The following is a 22567-nucleotide window of genomic DNA, read 5'->3' as shown; positions in this document are numbered from 1 at the left end:
TTTCCCCCTCATCTTTCTCTCCACCTGTTCCTCCTCCACCTCTTCCTCTATCTCCTCCTTCTTCCTATTGAGTTGTCTGAATTTCCTAAATATTTTGTATAGGACTCTAGAGCAGATATATGGCTTGTAATTATTTTCCCCCGTTCTGTATGGTGCTTTTTTATTTTTGTTATTTTTTTCACTGTGCAGAGGCTATCAGTTTGATTTAGTCCCACATGTTGACTTTTGCTTTCATTGCTTGTATTCTTGGTGTCTTTCCAAAAAATTGTTGCCAAGTTCATGTCAAGAGTTTTATCCCTGTGTTTTCTTTTAGGAGTCTTATGGTTTCAGGTCCTACATTAAAGGCCTTCTTTAATATATTTTGAGTTAATTTTTGTGAGTGATGTAAGGTAATGAAAAAGAAATTCATGCTTTTGCATATGAACATCCAGTTTTTTTCAATACCATTTATTAAAGAGACTATCCTTTCCTTAATGAGTATTCTTGGCTCTCTTATGAAATGTGAGTTGAAGATACAGGCATGGGTTTATTTAAGTGCTTTCAGTTATGTTCTATTGGTCTGTTTTTCTGTCAGTACCATACTGTTTTGATTACTACAGATCTATAATGTAGTTTGAAATCAGGAAGTTTGATGACTCCATCTTTCTCAAAATTGCTTTGGCTTTTTGGGGTCTTTTGTGGTTCCATACAAATTCTAGGATTTTTTTTTTAATTTCCGTGAAAAATGCCATTGGAAACTTGATAGAGATTGCATTGAAAATAGTGATGGCTTTGGGTTGTATAGACATTTTAATAATATTAATTCTTAAATCCAGGAACCTGGGATATCTTTCCATTTATTTGCATCTTTTTCAATTTCTTTTATAAATGTCATATAGTTTTCAGTGTATAGGTCTTTTATCTCTTTAGTTAAATTTATTCATAAGTATTTTATCCTTTTTGATACAATTGCAAATTATATTGCATTCTTTTTAGTAGTCTCCCCTTATTCATTGGGATACATTCCAAACCCTCAGTGAATGCCTGAAAACCATGGATGGTACCAAACCCTATATAATTTTTTCCTACCTATATAATATTTTTCTACCTATGTTAATTTAATTTATAAATTAGGCACAGTAAGAATTTTCAATAGCTTATAATAAAAGAGAGTAATTTTAACAATGTATTGTAATATAAATTTTATGAATGTGATATCTCTCACTCTCTTTCACATTCAAAATATCATACTGTACTCATTGTTCTTGTGATGATGTGTGTTGATAGCATACTTATGTGATGAAGTGAAGTGGATGATATAGGCATTGTGATATAGTATTAGGCTACCATTAACCTTCTAATGATAAGTCTAAAGGAGGATCATCTGCTTCTGGAATGTGGTTGACTGTGGCTACCTGAAACTGGGAAAAACAAGATTGTGTATAAGGTGGGACTGCTATATTTTTTTAAAAAAAATTTAATGTTTATTTATTTTGAGACAGAAAGAGTACAAGTGGGGGAGGGGTAGAGAGAGAGGGAGACACAGAATCTGAAGTAGGCTTCGGTCTCTGAGCTGTCAGCCCAGAGCCTGATGCAGGGCTTGAACCTAGGAACAGTGAGTTCATGACCTGAGCCAAAGTTAGGCACTTAACCTACTGAGCCACTCAGGTGCCCCAAGGACTGCTGTATTTCTTTTTCAGATTGTTCATAGTGTATACAAACACAACTAATTTTTGTATGTTCATTTTGTGTCCTTGCAACTTTACTGGATTCATTTATTAGTTCTAACATTTTAGTAGAGTCTTTAGACTTTTCTATATATAAGATTATATCATCTGCAAAAAAGAGAGTTTTACTTCTTTTCCAGTTTGGATGCCTTTTAGTTCTTTTTCTTTCCTAATTGTTCTGACTATGAGTTCCAGTACTATGTTGAATAGAGGTGGTGAGAATAGGCACCCCTTATCTTGTTCACAATCTTAGAAATAAAACTTTCAATATTTTACCATCATTTATTATGTTAGCTATGTGTTTGTTGTATGTGGACCTTATTACGTTGAGGTATGTTCTTTCTATACCTAGTTTGTTCAGAATTTTTATTCTGAAAGGATATTGAATTCTGTTGAATGCTTTTTCTGCATCTATTGAGATGTTGTATGATTTTTATGTTTTATTTTATGAATGTGGTTTATTGCATTGATTGATTTGCATATGTTGAAACATCCTTGCATCGCAGGGATAAGTCACACTTGATCACGGTGTATGATCCTTTTAATATATTGTTGAATTTTGTTTGCTAATATTTTGTTTAAGATTTTTACATTTGTATTCATCAGGGATATTGCCTTATAATTTTCTTTTCTTGTAGTATTGTTGTATGATTTTGGTATCTGAGTAATTCTGTTTTTTTAAAATTATTTTTCCCTTCTCTTCAATATTTTGGAAGACTTTGAGAAGGAATGGCTTAATTCTTATTTAAACATTGGTAGAATTCACCAGTGAAACAATCAGGTCCTAGGCTTTTCTTTTTTGGGAAGTTTTTGATAACTGATTGCCTCCTTATTAGTAATTGGTCTATTCAAAGATTCTATTTCTTCATGATTCAGTCTTGGTAAGTTGTGTGTTTCCAGACATTTTTCCATTTCTTCTGGATTGTCCAATTTGTGGGTGTATAATTGTTGATAGTAGCCTCTTATGATCCTTTGTATTTCTGTGGTATCAGTTCTAATGTAATGTTGTTAATCTTTTCTGTTGTTTTTCTATTCTCTGTTTCATTTATATCTACTCTCATCTTTATTATTTCCTTCCTTCTACTAACTTTGGGGCTTAGCTTCTTGTTTTTTCCTAGTTCCGTGTGGCATAAATTTAGGTTTCTTATTTGACATTTTTTTTGCTGCTTATATAGGCATATATTAATATGAACTTACCTTTTAGAGTTGAATTTCCTGCATCCCTTAAGTTTGGGTATATTTTGTTTCTGTTTTAATTTGTTTTAAGATGTTTTTGATTTCCCTTTTCATTTCTTCTTTGACACTTTGGTTGTTCAGGAATATGTTGTTTAGTTTCTACATATGTATGAATATTCCAATTTTCTTCCTATTATTGTTTTCTGGTTTCATACTATTTTGGTCAGAAAGGTTCCTGGTATAGTTTCATCCTTTTACAGTTTGCTAACATATGATGTTTGTGGCTTAACATATGATCTATTCTTCAGAATCTTCTGTGTGTGCTTGAGAAGAATGTGTACTCCACTGTTGTTGGATAAAGTGTTCTGTATATGTGTGTTAGGTCCATGTAGTTTAAAGTATGGTTCATGTACAATGTTTCCGTATTAATTTTTATCTGGGAAATCCATCCTGTGTTGTCCCCTACTATTATTGTATTGTTGTCTATTTCTCCCTTCAGATCTGTCAGTATTTAAAAAAGTATTTAGATGCTCTGATACTGGGTGCATATATATTTACAATTGTTATGCTGCCTTGATGAGTTGACCCTTTTATCATTATATAATGACCCTCTTTGTGTCTTGTTACAGTTTTTTAATAAAAGTCTATTTTGTCTGAATTAAGATTAGCTACCCCTGCTCTCTTTTGGTTTCCATTTGTATGGCTATATTTTTGCATCCCTTCACTTTTAGTCTGAATGTGTTCTTAAACTTAAGTGGGTCTCTTGTAGGGAGTACATTATTGGGTCTTTTTAAAAATTTTAATCCATTCAGTTACTCTGTGCCTTTTGTAGAGCATTTAGTCCTTTTATTATTTGTTTTAAATTAAAAAAAAATTTTTTAATGTTTATTTTTGAGAGAGACAGAGCATGAGTGGGGGAGGGGCAGAGAGAAAGAGAGAGAGAATGAGAGAGAGAGAGAGAGAGAGAGAGAGAGAGAGAGAGAGAGACAGCAGGCTCCAGGCCGTGAGCTGTCAGCACAGATCCCGATGCGGGGCTCAAACTCACGGACTGCGAGGTCATGACCTGAGCCAAAGTAGGATGCTTAACCGACTGAACCACCCAGGCACCCCTGAATTTAGTTTTTTTAAATTTAAATTAATTATTGATGGAAGGACTTACTAATGCAATCTTATTTATTAATTGTTTTCTGGCTCTTTTGTGATTTCTTTGTTCCTTTCTTCTTCTCTTGCAGTCTTCTTTGTGAATTGATGATATTCCATAATGGTAGGCTTTGATTCTCTTTTCTTTATCTTGTTTATATTTATAGTAAGTTTTTTTTTCTATGTAATTACCGTGAGGCTGATAGAAGACTTCTTACAGATATAGCAACAGTTTATTGTAAGCTAATAATAACTTCAATTGTGTATAAAAACTCTGTCCATTTACCAGCACCCCATTTTCCATGATGTCACAGTTTATGTCTTTTACATTGTGTATCCATTAACAAATTATTACAGATGCAGTTGTTTTTAGTGCTTTTGTCCCTTAACCTGTATGCTAGGGTTAAGTGATTAATATACAATCACATTGCAGTATGGGAGCATTTTGAATGTGGCATACACTTAGTTACACCAGTGTAGTTTATATTTTCAAAAATTTTCATGCTACTAATTAGCATCTTTTCATTTCAGCCTGTAGAACTTCTTTATTTCAATTCATGTGGGTCTAGTGGTGATGAATTTCCTCAGCTTTGTTTGAAAAACCTTTTATCTCACCTTTATTTCTGAAGGACAAGTTTGTGGGAAAAAGTATTGGTTGGCAATATTTTTCTTCCAGCACTTTGACTATTTCATTCCACTCTCTTGGCCTACAAAGTTTTTCCTGAAAAACCTTCAGATAGCCTTGTGCGGATTCTCTTGTAATTATGTGACAGGAAACTTTTCTTATCTCTTGCTTGCTGCTTTCAAGACTTTGTCTTTGATTTTGAGTTTTATTATATGTGTCTTGGAGAAGATTTATTTTGGTTGAATTTGTCTGGGGACATATTAGTTTCGTGAACTTGAATATACAAACCTCTCTTCAGATTTGGGAAGTTCTTGGCCATTATTTTTTAAAATAAGCTTTCTGTCTCTTTCTTCTTCTGGTGCTCTAATGATGCATAGATTGTTTCTCCTAATGGTGTCCTATAACTCCCATAGAATTTCTTCATTCCTTTTCATTCTTCTTTTCTTTTTGCTCATTTGATTGTATAATTTCAAATGATGTGTCTTGAGCTCACAGTTTTGTTGTGTTTTTTTTTCTGATTGGCCAAGTCTGTTGTTAAGCTCTTGATTGAATTCTTCAGCTCCAAAATTTCTCTTTTTGTTTTTTTTTTAATGTTTATATATTTTGAAAGAGAGAGGGGCGCCTGGGTGGCTCAGTCGGTTAAGCGGCCGACTTCGGCTCAGGTCATGATCTCGCGGTCCATGAGTTCGAGCCCCACATCGGGCTCTGTGCTGACAGCTCAGAGCCTGGAGCCTGTTTTGGATTCTGTGTCTCCCTCTCTCTGACCATCCCCCGTTCATGCTCTGTCTCTCTGTCTCAAAAATAAATAAACGTTAAAAAATAAAAAAAAAAAAAAGAAAGAGAGAGAGAGCACGAGCAGGATGAGGGGCAGAGAGAGAGAGTTGAGAGCGAATCCGAAGCAGGCTCCATGCTGTCAGCATAGAACCTGACAAGGGCTTGATCTCATGAACCATGAGATTATGACCTGAGCCAAATCAAGAGTCAGACTCTTAACCGACTGAGCCATCCAGGAGCCCCTTCTTTTTAAGTTTTTGATCTTTGTTGAAATTCTCATTTTGCTCTTATATTGTTTCTTGATTTCATTAAATTGTTCAGTTGTGTTCTCTTGTAGCTTCTTCAACATCTTTAGAGTGATTATTTTGAATTATTTGCCAGGCAGTTTGTCTGTCTCCATTTTTTAAGGGTCAGTTGCTGAAAGTTTACTATCTTCTAAGTGGGATCATGTTTCCCCAATTCTTTGTGATTTCTGTAACTTTGTGTAGGTGTTTTCACTTTTAAAGAAGTCATCTTTTCAAAACATTATAGATGAATATTGGTAAGGCAAAATATTCACTTATAGGTGGGAGCACACTGGAGCATGCTGTGACCCCGAGTTTATTGGCTCTGGGCACCAAGTGCCAGGGCATGTGGCAGCTCTGGGTCTAGAGGACGTGTGTCTCCTTGGCTTAGGATTTTGGGAACCACAAAATTCACAACTGTATGATCCTTGCTGAGGGCCTGGGGACTCCTCAGTGGTTATAAGGGCTGTTGGGGTCCTCACTGGCACTTTTATGTCTACTGCATAGGGGCTGGGGCAGGTGGCAGTGGTAGGCAGAGGTTGTGGTGTGCGCATGGCTCCAGGGACTGGCCGCAGGTGCCTGTGTAGTGAGCGGGTGGCTACAGACACACATGTAGTGGTTATGGATGGAGACAACCTTCGACACAAGTAGCTTCAGAGGCCTTGGCCATTCGCGTGCACTTGTTGGGTATAGAGGTTAACTGTGGGTGCACATACAGTAGTGGAGGCTGTTGATGGCAGTTGGGCCACTGGTGTGCAGGTTCGCAGCTACAGAGGCTAGCCACAAGCATGTGAACACTAGTGGGTGTCAGCCAGGAGTTTAGGCTGGCATCTTGTACATGTGTAGCAGTAGAGGCTGGGGCTGGCTGTGGGTTCCTATCTTGAGTTTAGGCAGCAGTAGGGGAGGGGTTAAGGTGACTGGAGTCTGCAAATGTGAAAACCTGTGGAGTGGAACCTCAGCAACAAAATCTGCTGGAGTCTGTGGCAGCTGTGATGGCTGTTGTTTTCTTCACTGCTGAAAGCTGCTGGGGTCCTCTCTGGAGCAGTCTACTGGAATCTGCGATGAGGCTCTGTGATAAAAGCTGTGTGAATCTGTAGCATCCACGGAGGCTATTGAGGTCCTCTGCAGAGCAGGCCACTCAGCCCTGTGGTCACTCCTGCTCTATGGCTGATACTGGGAGCTCCTACCTTCTTCCTGCTTCCCAAATATTTCTAGACATCTCAGCTTTGCTGATGTTGGTGGTATGAAACCGAAGCAGGTCATCCATGTAGTTCCCCAAAAGGCTGGGAAAGCTGGTCACCCTCATGCTCTCCTTTTCTCAGGGAGGGTAACTTCTCTCAGCTAGTGAGTTCTCTTTTGCTACCGAGCAGTGCTGGCCTGGAAGATGGGATGGTGCAGGCAAAGTTAAATTGTTTTTTTCTCTGCTTTTTGTAGGGTTAGTTTCAGGTGTTTTGTTCCATGTGTTGCTGAAGTTTCTTAAATGGGTTCCTGAGGTCTCCCAGAGCTATTTTCAGTTATGGATAACTGTGTAACTATTGATCTCTGTAGGGGGATGGAGGCTGAAGTCTCCTTCGCTACCATTTTGGTGACATCACTCAGTTAATTATTCTTGATACTAAATCCTTTGTTGAGTGTGTATAGAATAAGTCTCTTCTAGTCTGTAGTTTGCTTGTTCTCTTGTAATGATGGCCTTTGGTGTGTAAAATTAAAAATTTTACATAGTTAGTTTAATCAGTCTTTTTCTTCATTTTTTACACTTTCTATGTCCTATTTACAAACTCTTTTCCTGTTCAAAGATCATAAGGATAAATCTTTTATATTTTCTTCCAAAAATCTTAAAATTTTGCTTTGAAAACTTAGATCTATTTGGAATTTGTTTTAATGCATTAAGGAGTCAACATTTGTGTTGATTTACTTAATTGGTTAAATAAGCCACTACCAATTATTTATTGCATATGCTATGTACAGTGCAACATGTGAAATGCTGCAGGAGATATAATTCCTTTCCTAAAAGAGAGAGATGGAACCAACATCATACCAATTACCATCATACCATCTACTATCCCCTACTTACATCTTCTATTAAAGCCTAGCAACTGTCTTAGTAGGTGGTTGTTATTAATCTGCATTTTACAAATGAATAAACTCAAGCTCTGAGAAGTGAAATAACTTGTTCAAGGTCACATAGTAAGTGGTAGAGTTGAAATTTTAGCTTGGATATTTCTGACAAATGACATTTGATATAATGTGAAAACTATTGAGAAATTAAATAATTTAGACTGATAACATATGGTGGGATCAAAAATATTTATGGTGTGAATGAATATATTACATGGTGTCACAAGATAGTACTATAAAGATTAATCATCACATGTGGGCTTGGAATAGAGAAGTTCCCTTCTCTAAAGGGAAGATTTCCTTCTGTGTTGTAATTTTGAATCTTCCATGTAGGAAATGGGGCTTGAGATGGAGCTTGAAAAAATGGGGAGAATCTGGTAGGGTGGAATGAGGTAAGGATTGAGAGAAATATCAAAAGGGCTAATAAGCCAAAGCACTACAGGTGGAGAGATTTTTAAATAAATTAATTAGGGATTAAGGGTGGAGGGAATTGAAGGCTCATTTGACTTTAGAATAGAATAATTATGTGAATTGAGACTGGCAATGTAGGTTGCAGCCAAGTTGTGTTGGATGTTAAATTTAATTCAGTACTTACTGAGAACTTACCATCTACCGCATTGTATTTGCTAAATCTTTCTTTGGTCTTTTTTCAGACAGCCTTCATCTAATCTATCAGGAAGTAGTTCAGAAATATCTGCAAAATCTGATGATTTCTACCACTTCAACTAGTTCCACCCTGGTTGAAGCCATCATTGTCTCTTATTTGTATTACTGTAATATCTTTATGACTGGTCTCCTTCCTTCCTGCCTTGCCTCCCTTTAGTTTCAACTAAAGAGCTTACAGAGGGATTTTATTAAAATGTAAATCATGTCACTCTACTGCTCAAAACTTTCATGGGCTCCTTATCTTACTCTGAGTAAAGCCAAAGTCTTTACAATGGTTTATAGCTCCCTATACAACTTTTTTACCTTTATGACTTGATTTGCTCCTGTATTCACTTAAGTCATTCTCCTTCAGCCACACTGGCCTTCTTTTTGTTCTTATATGTCAGGGTTTTGGACTTACTTCTGCTTCCTAGAATTTTCTTTCTTCAGATGGAAGTGTGGTTTGCTTCTTCAACTCTATTAAGTATTTGTTCAAATATGATGGCTAAGAGGCTGTCCCTGATCATCCTACTTAAAACTGCATTGTTTCCCTCTTGGCACTTCTTGTTCCCTCTCCTGCTTTATTTTTCTCTAAAGTATTTGTCACATTTGACAGTCCATATTTTGCATCTTTGCATCTCACTAAAATGTTAGGGGCTTTGTTCCTGCTATATCTGTAGCATATAGAACTTGCTGAATGAATGAATGTGGAGTTTTGAGCACATAGATAATGGCTCATTTACCAATCAAAGGTGTTTTGAGCATTCTTTTCTTTTTCAGCTCAACATATATGTCATCTATAATAATCCTCATGCCTTTCCTTGGAATATGCTTCACTTATTCATGCCTCTTTGATTTGGACTGCACTGTCCTCACAGCTTACACTGCCTTCCATTTACTTCCACACTGAAATCTCTTACTGATCATGTAAAACCCAGTATGATTAACAAAATGAAAAGGCAACATACACAATGTGGAGAAAATTTTTGTAAGCCATGGGTTGGAATATATAAAAACCTCATACAACTCAATAACAACAACAGAACCCCCCCCCCCCCAAAAAAAAAAACCCAGTTCAATTAAAAAATGGGCAGAGGAACTAAATAGACATCTTTCCAAAGAAGATACCCAAAGAGCCAACAGGCACATGAAAAGATACTCAACATCACTAGTCATCAGGGAAATGCAAATCAAAACCATAATGAGATATCACCTCAATGAGATATCACATGGTTTATATATGTGTATTCAGGCATGAGAAAGAAGAATATCCTGCCATTTGTGACAACATGAATAAACCTTAAGCATATTATGCTAAGTGAAATATGTCAGAGAAAGACAAGTACTATGTGATGTCACTTATATGTGGAATCCCGAAAGCCAAACTCATAAAAAAAAGAAAGTAAAATGGTGATTACTAGGGTATGAGAGGGTGGGAGATAGGATAGATATTTAACAGTATAAAGTTGCAATAGGTAGTAAATAAGTCCTAGAGATATAGCGCATGATATGATGAATATAGACAAAAATATAATTATCAAACTTGCTAAGAGACTAAAAGTTATTCCAACCCCTAAAAAGAAATGATAATTCTGGTAAATATGAGTGAGGTGCTAATTATTGCTACAATGGCAATCATATTATAATATATAATAGTATCAACATGTTGTCCACTTTATGTTTTATTTTATTTTTTAGAGAGAAAGCACAAGTGGGGAAGTGGGGCAGAGAGAGAGAGGAAGAGGGAGAATCCCAAGAAGGCTCCATGCTCAGCATAGAGCCCATCATGGGGCTCAGTTTCACCAACCATGAGATCATGACCTGAGCCTAAATCAACAGTTGGATGCTTAACCACCTGAGTCACCGAGGTGTCCCTAACATGTTGTCCACTTTAAATTTACACAGTGTTATATGTCAAATATATTAAAAAAAAAAAAAGACCCACTACAAACGCTCCCTTTTTGGAATGCTTTGCCAATAGTCCTTCCATTTTCAGGCATAGTTTTTCTTTTCCTTATGGTATTACAGCCTTATTCACTTTCTTCTATTACATTCTACTCTATCTAACCCCCCTCCAACTTTTCCTGGTCAGAGAATTATATGTTTTGTTTAAATATTTTACTTGTCCTAATGGATGGTAGATGCCTTACACACAGTAAATGAATAATAAATATTGTTGAAATAATAAAAGAAACCGTATAAATAAGTTATTAAATTAGTACTGGAGATAGAGTTTAAGAATACTTTTCTGTTGTCCTTTTATGATTATTAAAGCTCATTGAGCTATCTTGAGTTTCAAGTTTGAAATACCTACCATATTACTATTTTTTGGCACTCAAATAGTATTAAATAACATAAATAGCGTGATTTGAAGCTTTTCCTGCAGCACAGAGATCACTGGGTGAAAATGATATATTTCAGGTAGAGATGATCAGTTCTGAGGTCATGATCTCATGGTTTGTGAGTTCAAGCCCCGTGTCGGGCTCTGTGCTGACAGCTCAGAGCCTGGAGCCTGCTTCAGATTCTGTGTCTTCCTCTCTCTCTGCCCCTCCCCCACTCATGCTCTCTCTCTGTCTCAGAAATAAATAAACCTTAAAAAAATATTAAAAAAAAAAAAGAAATCCTTTTCTACCTTCAAGTCACAAACATATTCTCCTTTAAGGTTATAAAGGTTTTGCCTTTCACACACACATCTTAAATCCATATAGAATTTATTTTTGTTTGTATATGAGGTTTTGGTTTGGTTTTATCTTTTATCATATGGATAGCTAATTACCTAGAAGCAAGGAGGCATTCTTTCTTGTTTTCATGTCCTTAAACAGTATGCCTTAACCTTTTATCATGAAGTAATATATTTGCTAGTAATTACCCTTTCTCATATTTTAGAATATTTTCTCTATTCCTAGTTTGCTAAGATCCCTCCTCCTTTCCCCTAAAATAATAACTAGGGTTTGAGTGGGAGGAATATGTGTTGTAGTTAAGTGCGTGGTTTTTAGGTTCAGACAGGCTGGATTCAAATCCTGGTCCTGCTACTTGTAAGCTGGGTGATAAATGGACTTCCCTGTGCCACAGCTTCTTTATTTGTAAAATGAGAAAAATATACATCAGAGGTTGTTGCGAAGATTAAATAAGTTTGTGGATATGTAACTTAAAACTTGGATGGGAACACAGCCAGCAGTCTTAATTGTTACCTGGTACTATTGTCTTTTGAGATAATTTTTTTTCTCCTTTAATGTGTTGATTGGAGAAATTACAATAGACCTTTTATTGGCAGGCAAAGCATCCTTGCATTCATAGATTATGTGATATAACTAAATATTATATTATTAGAATATATTCTATATGATTAAATAGTGACATGTCAATGTTCATAAGTAACATTGGTATTTTTGTATTCTTTGTGGCTGCTTTTGGTTTTTAGTTCATATCAGGATCATTCATGAATTGAAGAGAGTTCCTTTTTAAAAATTCTATTCTCTGTAACTGTATAACGTAAAGAATATATGCTCTTTGAAGATTTGGTAAAATTGATGTAAGCCATCTGACAAAGTGTTTTGTTCTGTTGCATTTTGATGTATAGATTTTGCTATTAATTTGTTGTCTTTAAAAGATTTAGGTCTATTCAATTCTTATGAGTTTTTTTAACTTTTAAAATTTCTGTTTTTTAACAGAAAAATAGATGTCTCTTTCATTTATTTCAAATTTTGGTCATGAAGGTATTATTGTACTTGCTTAGGATTAAAAGTGCTTATTTTTATTATATTTTTTCACTCCCCAAATTGTATATTTATGTATTTTATTTTCATCTTTCCCCTGATCATTTTTGCTAAAGGGCTATCTTTTTTTGTGATTTATTTGATTTAGGGGAACCTGGGTGGCTCACTCGGTTTAGCATCTGACAGGCTCAGTTCATGATCTCATGGTTGGTGGGTTTGAGCCCTGCATCGGGCTCTGTGCTGACAGCTCAGAGCCTGAAGCATGCTTCAGATTGTGTCTCCCTCTTTCTTACTTGCATTCTGTCTCTCTCTTTCAAAAATAAGTAAACATTAAAAAAAAAAAAAAAGATTGATTTGATTTGAAGAGAAACAGGAGCATGGGGTTTGTCTATTCTCTTAGGCTTTTCAGGAAACCAAGTTTGGCTTTGTAAATTTCTCTTTTTATAAATTTTCTGTAGCTTTGTTTTCTATGTTACTATTTTCTGCTCTTTATTACTTCTTTAATTCTTCGTTCTTTGGTTTTATATTTTTTCTTTGTTCTTAGTGAAGACACTTTGCTTGTTTATATTTAGCCTTTTTTCTTTTCTAATATAAGCATTTAAAGATACAAATTTTCTTCTTAGCACTACTTTAGCTTTACACTATCCAATATGGTAGGTATGTGGCTATTCAAATTTGAATGAGTTAAAATTAAATAAAATTTACTTTCTTACTTACATTTATCACATGTCTAAATGCTACTCTGAGCAGATAACAGTTTTACCATTGCAGAAAGTTCTACAGAACTTTTATATATAGAATTCTTTATAGACAGTGTTGCTCTCTATCTATGCATTTGTAGTTGAAAAAAGAACTCAAAAGAGCATAGTTTTCTCCTTGATACATTTCATAACTTGGATTTTTACAAGAGTTTGCTCTCTAATATTTAGAATTTAAAAATCTGTCTTACCCTTTAGATCATCACAGTCCATCTTTTCTTCCTGCTTAATCTATCAATTACTGAGAAAAATGTGTTTTAAAACTTCACCATGATTGGGTGCTTGATAATTTTTTCTTGTAATTTTGTCAAGTTTTGCTTTATGCATTTTGAGGCAATGTTGTAAGATATATTAGAATCAGGTTATTCTTTCAGTTTTTGTTTTATGTATTGAGAGGTCATGTTGTGAAATATCAGTTAAAGCTTGTTCTATCTTCTTGGTAAATTATTCCTCTGATGATTACATAAATACCTTATTTTAAAAAATGTATTCATTATTATATTTTTTAATAGAAAATACCTTCTTATCCATAATAATACTTGCTTTGAAGTCTATTTTAGCTCATAGCAATGTAACTATACAACTTTTTGGTTAAGTTTTTCATGATTTCACATTTGCTGCTAGCTTTCCTCATTACCATAGTTTAGGTACATCTTTTTTTTTTTTTTTTTTTTTTGTATTCAGATGGCATTTATTTTTCTCTGTTGATATCAAAGGGATTAAACAAAGTGACCTAATTATTCCATGTTTTAATGTTCCTGTGAAATTAAAAAGGAAGGTAACATTTTCCGTTTCTTTTAATATAAGGAGGGTGTGAATGAGCAGTTTCCAATCGTATCTCATAATCAGGTTTTCTATTGTGCCATCTTCCCCCATGTAGGCTCATTTACTGACCAGCCAAGCCAGTCCCAGGACTGGATCTTGTTTGAAAGGATTTTTATCTTTTTTCTTGACTCCTTGCAATTTCTTAACAGATATGTTGTCTTTTCTTTTCCTTTTTTGATTATCTGTTTCCTCTCCATTCCCCACCCCCACTTCTGATTCTGGGTCTCTCTTTTCTAGGAACTTCTGAGCACTTCCAGACTTCTGGCACCTTTGCCCTCTGGCTAAATGCAGCCTGCTAGTCCACTGAGAATCTGACCTTGAAATTCAACATTTGTAGCTAATGAGAAAAACCTGTTCTGTAAAAAGGAAGAGGAGCTTAAGGAAAGTTTTAAAAGGAGTCGTGTAAACACAGTGCTAGTTGTTGAGTAAGCCATATTGCTTTAGCATTCTCTTTAACAATTAGGGCTTTTGTGAGTTTCAGGAGTGAATTATTGCAGCAACAAAAAGAAGGTATGATAGTGCTTAAGATCAGAGCTTTTCATTCTAACCAGAGATAAGATAACCTAAACTTTCATTCACTTAGTACTGCTATATTTACCTTTAGAAAATACTATCCACAATACAAAGAAAGAGTGGCTTATCTCTTACATTCTCAGCTCTTTCAGTGTGTGGCCTATTAATTATGCTGTAGTGCCTCATGTAATATATGAATTTTCTGTTCAAGTAAGAGCACTGGCTACTTACAAAGCCCACACAATGGAGTACCAGATCATCCAAGTCTTCAGCGAATATTTTAGTCCAGTAAGAGATGCAAAAGAGCCCACTGGAGAGGGCAGTGAAGGTGGGCAGCACCTTCTAGCAGGAGTTTGGTTATGCACTATAACTGTGTAATTATTTTTAATTAATTAATTAATTAATTTATCTAGCATAATTTTACTTTTTTAGTTTACATCCGAATTAGTTCACGTATGATGCAACATTGATTTCAGGAGTAGATTCCTTAATGCCCTTTACCCATTTAGCCCATCCCCCTCCCACACCCCCTCCAGTAAGCCTCTGTTTGTTCTCCATATTTATGAGTCTCCTATGCTTTTCCCCTCCCTATTTTTATGTTATTTTTGTTTCCCTTCCCTTATGTTTATCTGTTTTGTCTCTTAAAGTCTTCATATGAGTGAAGTCGTATGATATTTGTCTTTCTCTAATTTCACTTAGCATAATACTCTCCAGTTCCATCCATGTAGTTGCAAATGGCAAGATTTCATTCTTTTTGATTGCCGAGTAATACTCCATTATATATACATACCACATCTTCTTTATCCATTCTTCCATTGATGGACATTTGGGCTCTTTCCATACTTTGGCTATTATTGATAGTGCTGCTATAAACATGGGGGTGCATGTGTCCCTTCGAAACACCACACCTGTATCCCTTGGATAAATACCTAGTGGTGCAATTGCTGGGTTGTAGGGTAGTTCTATTTTTAGTTTTTTGAGGAACTGCCATACTGTTTTCCAGAGTGGCTGCACCAGTTTGCATTCCCATAGGTACATCTTTTGTAAGCAGTGTGTATAGTTGGATTTTAAAACTCTAACATGAGAATCTCTATCTTTTAAGTACCTAATTATTTTGTTTACATTTATTAAAGTTGTTCATACGTTTGGAATTATTTCTACCATCTTATTTTATGGCTTTTACTTATTTACTTATTTTCCTATGTTTCCTTTTCATTCTTTCATTGCATTAGATTGATCATTGTATTCTTTCATTCTTCCTTCTTCTGATTTAGAACTTGTAATTTTTTTCTATTTTTTGAAGTGTTATCTTTATATTTTTTAACATGTGTATTTGATTCAATAACTCTAAATTCAAACAGTATCTTTACCCTTTTTCTTAATTATAGAACACTTTATGTTTTTCCTTTTTTCTATCTTACATAAATTATCAAACTATTTTCATCTTGATTTTTAAATCCTTAAAATTGGTCATTGTTTTAATATTTTGCTTTTATAATCAATGATTTTTCAAATGTACCCACATATTTACTAATTTATTTCTTCATCTTAACCTCTTATTTTGTGTTTAATTTATTTATTCATCAAGTGTTTTCTTTATTAGTTTTTTTAGCAAATATATACTAATGGTAAACATTACCTTTTAAAAAACTATTTGAAACTGTTTTTATTTCTTTCTGCACCTTTGGATTTTTATTTAAGTGGGCACAAAGTTCAGGATTGATAATTATTTTACCTCATTATGTGGATATCATTCCATTATCTTCCAGTGTCTATTGTTCTTAAGAAGTCATATCTGATAAAGAGTATCCAAAATTTATAAAGAATTTAGACAACACCAAAAATAAAAAATCCAATTAAAAAATGGGCAGAGGACATGAACAGACATTTCTCCAAAGAAGACATACAGATGGCCAACAGACACATGAAAAAATGCTCAGCATCATTCGTCATTGGGGAAATGCAAACCAAAACCACAATGACATATCACCTCATATATCACCACATGCTTGTCAGAATGGCTAAAATAAAAACCACAAGAAACAGCAAGTGTTGGTAAAGATATGGAGAAAAAGGAATCCTTATTGACTGTTGGTAGGAATGCAAACTGGTGCAGCCACTGTGGAAAACAGTATAGAGGTTCCTCAAAAAATGAAAAATAGAATTACCATATGATCCAGTAATTCCATTACTGGGTATTTACCCAAAGAATACAAAAACATGAATTCAATTAGATATATGCACCCCTATTTTTATTGCAGCATTATTTACAATGGCTAAATTATGGAAGTAGCCCAAGTGTCCACTGAAAGGTGATTATCTTATCATTTGCAACAACATAGATGGATCATCATATGTGGAATTTAAGAAACAAAACAAATGAACGAAGGGGAAAAAAGAGACAAACGAAAAAACAAATTCTTAACGATAGAGAACAAACTGATGGTTACCAGAGGGGAGGTGGGTGGGTGGGGGATGGGTGAAATAGATGAAGGGGATCAAGAGTACACTTATCTTGATAAGCACTGAGTAATGCATGGAATTATTGAATCACATTTACATTCATATACAATACAATCCTGCTGTACCCCTGAAATTACTATAACCCTGTATGTTAACTAACTGGAATTAAAAAAGTCAAATAGTGGTTCATTATAGGTAATTTTATTTTTTTAATCCAAAGTTTAATAATTCTTTGCCACTGGTGTCTAGATTTGTCTATTTATTTTTAATTTTGTGTGCTTATTCAACATAAAAATTTTATGTCTTTTCATAAGCTCTTGAAAAATTTCTGCCTTTAGCTTATTTAAGAGTATTACTTCTCCCACATTATTACTATTTATTTTCTGGGACTTCTCTTAGGTATATATTGGATTTGATCATTCTAACCTTCATATTTCTTATCCTTCTTTGTTCCTTTTCATGTTTTTATTGCTCAGTCAGTATTGTACTGGGATAAGAACATTAAGTTTGTTTTTTCTCTTCATTAGTGCTCCTTTCATTGTTGTCTAATCAGTTTTTAACCAAAGCCATTGAGTCCATTGAGTTAATTTCAGCGACTACATTTTTTCATATGTAGAACTTTTCTTTGATTGTTTTTCAGATTTGCTTATTTTTTCTCCATGCTATATTGTTTCTTCCTTATGGTTTTATAACTTATTTTATCTTTTTACACAGTTCAAATACTGTTATTTTATAGTCTTTTTCAAATTGTTCTCTTTCCTCAAGTTCCTAGGGTGCTCATTCTTCTGTTTGCTGTGTCTACTATCTTTCATGATGAATTCTTTTCCCGTGTATTCTGTGAATTTATATTTTAAATGGTAAGTTTAAAAATCCATATTTATTTATATTATACTGAATATAAACATGAGGTTTCTGGAGCAGAGATTAAAGCTATTATTTCTCATATCAATTAGTTCTCCTTGCTCTAATTATTTCCTCCTTCTAGGGTGATATGTTGAGAGCCAAAGTCATTCTACATGTTCTGAAGTCTGTACTAAGGAGAGGGACCTTGAAATTATGAACTTGGCAGTTTATGTAGGATAGTTTAAACAGCTGCTGCGCTCCCCTGCAGAGAGGGGGAGAGAAATCTAATCTGTCTAATGTAAGTAAGAAGAAAGGGAAGGCTTCTGGGATTTTACCCTTTGAAACGTGAATGTGTGTCTCCAAGGAGAAGATAAGACTACTGTCTCTGGGTTCACAATGCCTGGTATGTCTCTCTGAACTTTGAAATAGAAGCACATGCTCTCAGGAAGGTAAATCTCTAGGAGCTCTCTCACTATCTGTTCAGTCATATTTAACTTCTAAAGCTGTCATCTAACTCAGGGTCCAGTAAAATTTGCTTAGAAAGCCCTAACCATGTAGAGACATGAAAATACTCATTTCCTGACAGTAACATTTTCAGTGGAACTCATTTTCCCTCCCATGGGAAATCCCATGTGGCCTAGTTTATAAGAATTTTCATCCAAAATGGTTTTGCTTTTGCTTCTTCCAAGTGTCCCAGGGATATCACTGGGCCAGGATTATTATTTTTTTATGTTAAATTATTGGATTGGGGATTTCTGTAAAAACTGTGTAGTTTAATTTGGTTTTTATACATTTATTATTTCTCTTTGGAGACACTTTCTCTGCTTGTGGGTATCTGGGGAGAAAATGTTCCAAGCAGAAGGAATAGTAAATGTGAAACTTGATGGGAGTGTTGGGCAGTGTGGCTGGAGGGGGAATCAGTGATGGGCAGAACAGCAAGAATGAAGTTAGGGATGTAGTGGGAGATAGAGCTAAAGTAAGGGTTTTGGCTTCTACCCCAAATGAGATAAGAAACCTCTGAAGGGCTTGCAACAGAAGAGGGTCATTATCTGACTTTTGATTTAAATGGGTCACTTTCACACAAATGGTTGTATTAAGAATGGGTTATATAGATGGATAATTGGTAGAATTATCGTATTCAATACTGATTCTCTTCAATCTGGCCTTTGAGAGAGAAGGTGACTTCTTTTAGAGCTCCATGGAAACCAAATATTTAAAGCAGTCAATCCTTGTTGAATGCTGAAGTGCCAAAATAGCTCACCAGTCTGCCACATCAAATAATAGCAACTACAAGCTTTATATCCTATACCCTGGGAAAAAAAGGATGTTATTCTCCTAATTGAAGAATACCAACTTGGTAGAAGAGGGTTGAAGGCCAAGTTTCTGCCATGACACAATTACTGTAGTTGGATCTCTTTGTAATCATATAAGAGTAGAGATTGATTCTTCCCTAATTAGGTAGCTTAAATCCCTACAACCCGATGGCTGGAGTTTGATGTCCAATCCTGTTAGAGTCTTATTCATTACTTCAGAATTCATTGGGCAAAGGGAATCTCATAAACATGTTACTGCTCCTTTCACTATGAAATTCCTTCAATAAAAAGTGTTTCAGAAGGCATGGTGTCAGATTGTTTGCTCTTATTTTCATGACTACGGGCTGGAGGTTAGTCTAGGGGGTGGATTGTGGGTAGGAGCAGGGAGACAAAGTAGCTGTTGAAATTACTCAGGTAAGAGATGATGGCTGCTTTGACCAAGATGTTGAAATAGAGGGGGTAGAAGCAGTCATATTTGAGCTACATTTAGATGGGAGAGGGGTACCTGGGTGGGTCAGTCAGTTAAGCGTGCATCTCTTGATCTTGGCTCAGATCTTGATCTCACAGCCATGAGTTCAAACCCTGCATTGGGCTCCAAGCTGGGTATGAAGCTTACTTCAAACAACAACAACAACAACAACAACAACAACAACAACAAACAGGGAGAGCTGATAGGATTTGCTGAATGTGATAGGGAAGATTTATAATAATTTTATGGTTCCTGTTTTTCCTACTTAGAAGAAGTGAGTTTCTATTTATTGAGGTGGGAAGAATATGCACACTCAATAATTGTGTGATGAATGAAGTAATGAAGGAAAAAATGAATAGAAGATTTTAAAAATATGTATAAACATAAGATCCTGTACCATCAGCATGCTTTTGGTAATTAAAGTATAGCTCCAGCAAGACAGGGACTATTGTGTTCACTGCTGTATATCTGGAAACTAATATAGTACCTTGTATATAATGCAACCTATCTGTCTGTATATCTGTTTTTGTGGCTGTTTCTCTGTGTGTGTGTGTGTGTGTGTGTGTGTGTGTGTGTGTGTGTGTATTTATACATATGTATTTAAATATACACACACATATACTTTATTTTTTTTAAATTTTTTTGAGAGAGACAGAGTGTGACTGGGGGAGGGGCAGAGAGACAGAGGGAGACACAGAATCTGAAGCAGGCTTCAGGCTTTGAGCTGTCAGAACAGAGCTCAACATGGGGCTTGAACTCACAAGCAGTGAGATCATGACATGCACTGAAGTTGGACACTTAACTGACTGAACCATCCAAGTGCCCCCACTCACATATACTTTAAATGAAGGAATGTTGGAATAAAGAAATGGATGCATGTGACATACTTTGAATTTTAGGTGCTGCAGAAATTTTACAATGAATACTGGTTATAATGTCTTGGTTCCAATTTAAGTCTCTTTTTTGGGATTAATGGAAACTTATGCCTTGTACTTCTATTTGTGCTTATGACCTTACCACAGCATTATAACTTAATGAAGTTAATTTTTCAATATTCAGTATGGCAGACATTTTTTTTTGTCCAGAGGAAATTTATTATACAAATGCTGCAGACAACTACAAACTATCACTGTTTTTTGTTTTTTGTTTTTTGTCTTCTCCTGGTAGTAATAATCCTTTACCTTTAAAAAAAATTGCTTAAAAATTAGGAATACATTCACAATTGTATGGGGCAGTCAGGGTGAGCATTACTAGTCATTTATTTAGCTAAGAGAGATCTGAGATCAGAAGAATAACTTGAACTAGGTCACAGAACTAGTAAGCTATGATGCCAGGATTTAAGTTGAGTCTGTAGCTATTCAGCTAAACAATTCTACCTCTTAATCAGTTGTAGCAGTAGTAACATTAGCATTTAAGAATAAGTACCTTGTGTTCTACAGAGAGAGCTGTGACATACTCAAGTGATGATAGAGTAGAGGACAGTGGCTTGAATCCTGGTCTACAATTTCTTTGGCAAGTTATTTTGTTCATTTCTCTAAACTCAGTTTCCTTATATGAAATAGGTACAAATCTATCTCAAAGGGTTCCTGTGAGATTTGAATAGGTAGTATATTAAATACATAGTATAATACTTACCTAACAGAAAATACCAAGATAATATAACCTGCCATTATTATTATATGCTCCAGTTTTCTTCACTGTCACTCTCCATCTCTTGTGAAGTAAGTACCAGTCCTTGGGGATGATATTTTTTAATCTGCCCCCACACTTCTCATTTCTCTTATCTTCATTTTATCTCTTTTCAACCTTAAATGGTATATTAATTTGCTGTGAATCTTCTGATGCTTTCTATATTCATGTACATGACTTGTTAATGACACTTTATAATTTTGAGGGATGTTCAAGAAAGCACAGTATTGCCTATTTTTCCCCTGACTAAATTTTCATTTTTTACCAGTTTGTAGTTATTATTGAATGATTAATTTAGTATGAGGCCCCTGAAGCAAAGAATATATCCAACTTGAAGTATTCCATAGATCATTTCGATTGTTTTTTGTTCTTAGCTCTATAGCATGAGCTACTCTAGCCCCAAATTCTGGATATGGTGAAATGTGTCTGACTGGGATAGTTTCCCCATCAACTTTGGCAATACTGTCCATTTATCCTTCCAGTTCAATTCAACAAATATTTATTGACTCTACTGTATCAGTTAGGAATTCCATTCACCAGCAAGTAACAGAGACCTCAATACTGTGCTTGAGGAAACGAGTTTTTTTTTTCTTTCAAAACAAGAAGTCAGTACTGATGCAGTCACTCTATTATTTTGTCAATTTCTCAGCTTCCTACTATCTTTCTATTCCACTATTCATAACATGTGGCTTTTGTCTTCCTGCCTATCATTTCATTATAGCAAGGTAGTTACTACTCCAGACTCATATGCAAACTGCAGGTTGGAAGTGTCAGAAATAAAGAAAAAAAATAATTGGCTGTATTAAATAAGAAAAACAAAATTTTCCCCTGTGTTTATTGCTCAGAACTGGGTCACAGTTACATAATTCCACTACCTGAAAGGCAGTCTAAGAATGTGAATGTTTTGGCAGAAAAAATGGGAAAATGGATTTTGGGTAGGCAGCTGGCAGTGTTTATCACATTATTTGTTGTGTTTAACACTGGGACAGTATAAAGATACATAAGGCACAATATTTTTCTTTTCCACAGTCAAGGGAAAAACCATGGAAGGACATTATTATGAAAAGATGTGGTAATATTGACAAATTGATAATAATAGTTGAAATGTAGTATGATGGGAGCACACAAGAGGAGGGGAGGGACTGACTCAACCTTCAGTTCAATTCACCTACTAGTTATTGAATGTTCCAATACTCTTGGAGATGCAAAGAAGATAAAAACATATTTCTTCCTTTTGGGGAGTGTGTTAGTCTTCTAGGGCTGCCATAACAAAATTCTGGAGACTGAGGGCTTAACCAACAGAAGGTAATATTCTCACAGTTTCAGAGATTGGAAGTCCAAGATCAAGGTGCCAACAGAAGTGATGTTGGGTGAAGGCTCTCCCATTGGGTTGCAGACAACTGCCTTCCTTGCTGTGTGCTCATGTGACCTCTTATATGTTCATATGACAGAGCATGCTCTTTCGTATCTCTTCTTATAATAAGGACACTAAACATATCTGATCAGGGCC

General features: G+C 35.2%; 1 protein-coding gene across 3 annotated transcripts in view; it reads left to right on the top strand.

Moving 5' to 3' along the window:
* Positions 1 to 22567, top strand: part of DLG2 (discs large MAGUK scaffold protein 2) — a 2113447-nt gene that overhangs the window by 170591 nt on the left and 1920289 nt on the right. The gene's annotated exons all lie outside the window — the stretch shown is intronic.

This window comes from Panthera onca, chromosome D1, assembly GCF_046562875.1.
Source record: "Panthera onca isolate mPanOnc1 chromosome D1, mPanOnc1 haplotype 2, whole genome shotgun sequence".
Taxonomy (NCBI): domain Eukaryota; kingdom Metazoa; phylum Chordata; class Mammalia; order Carnivora; family Felidae; genus Panthera; species Panthera onca.
The sequence above is the reverse complement of the archived record's forward strand: the minus strand, read 5'-3'. Positions and strand labels throughout refer to the sequence as shown.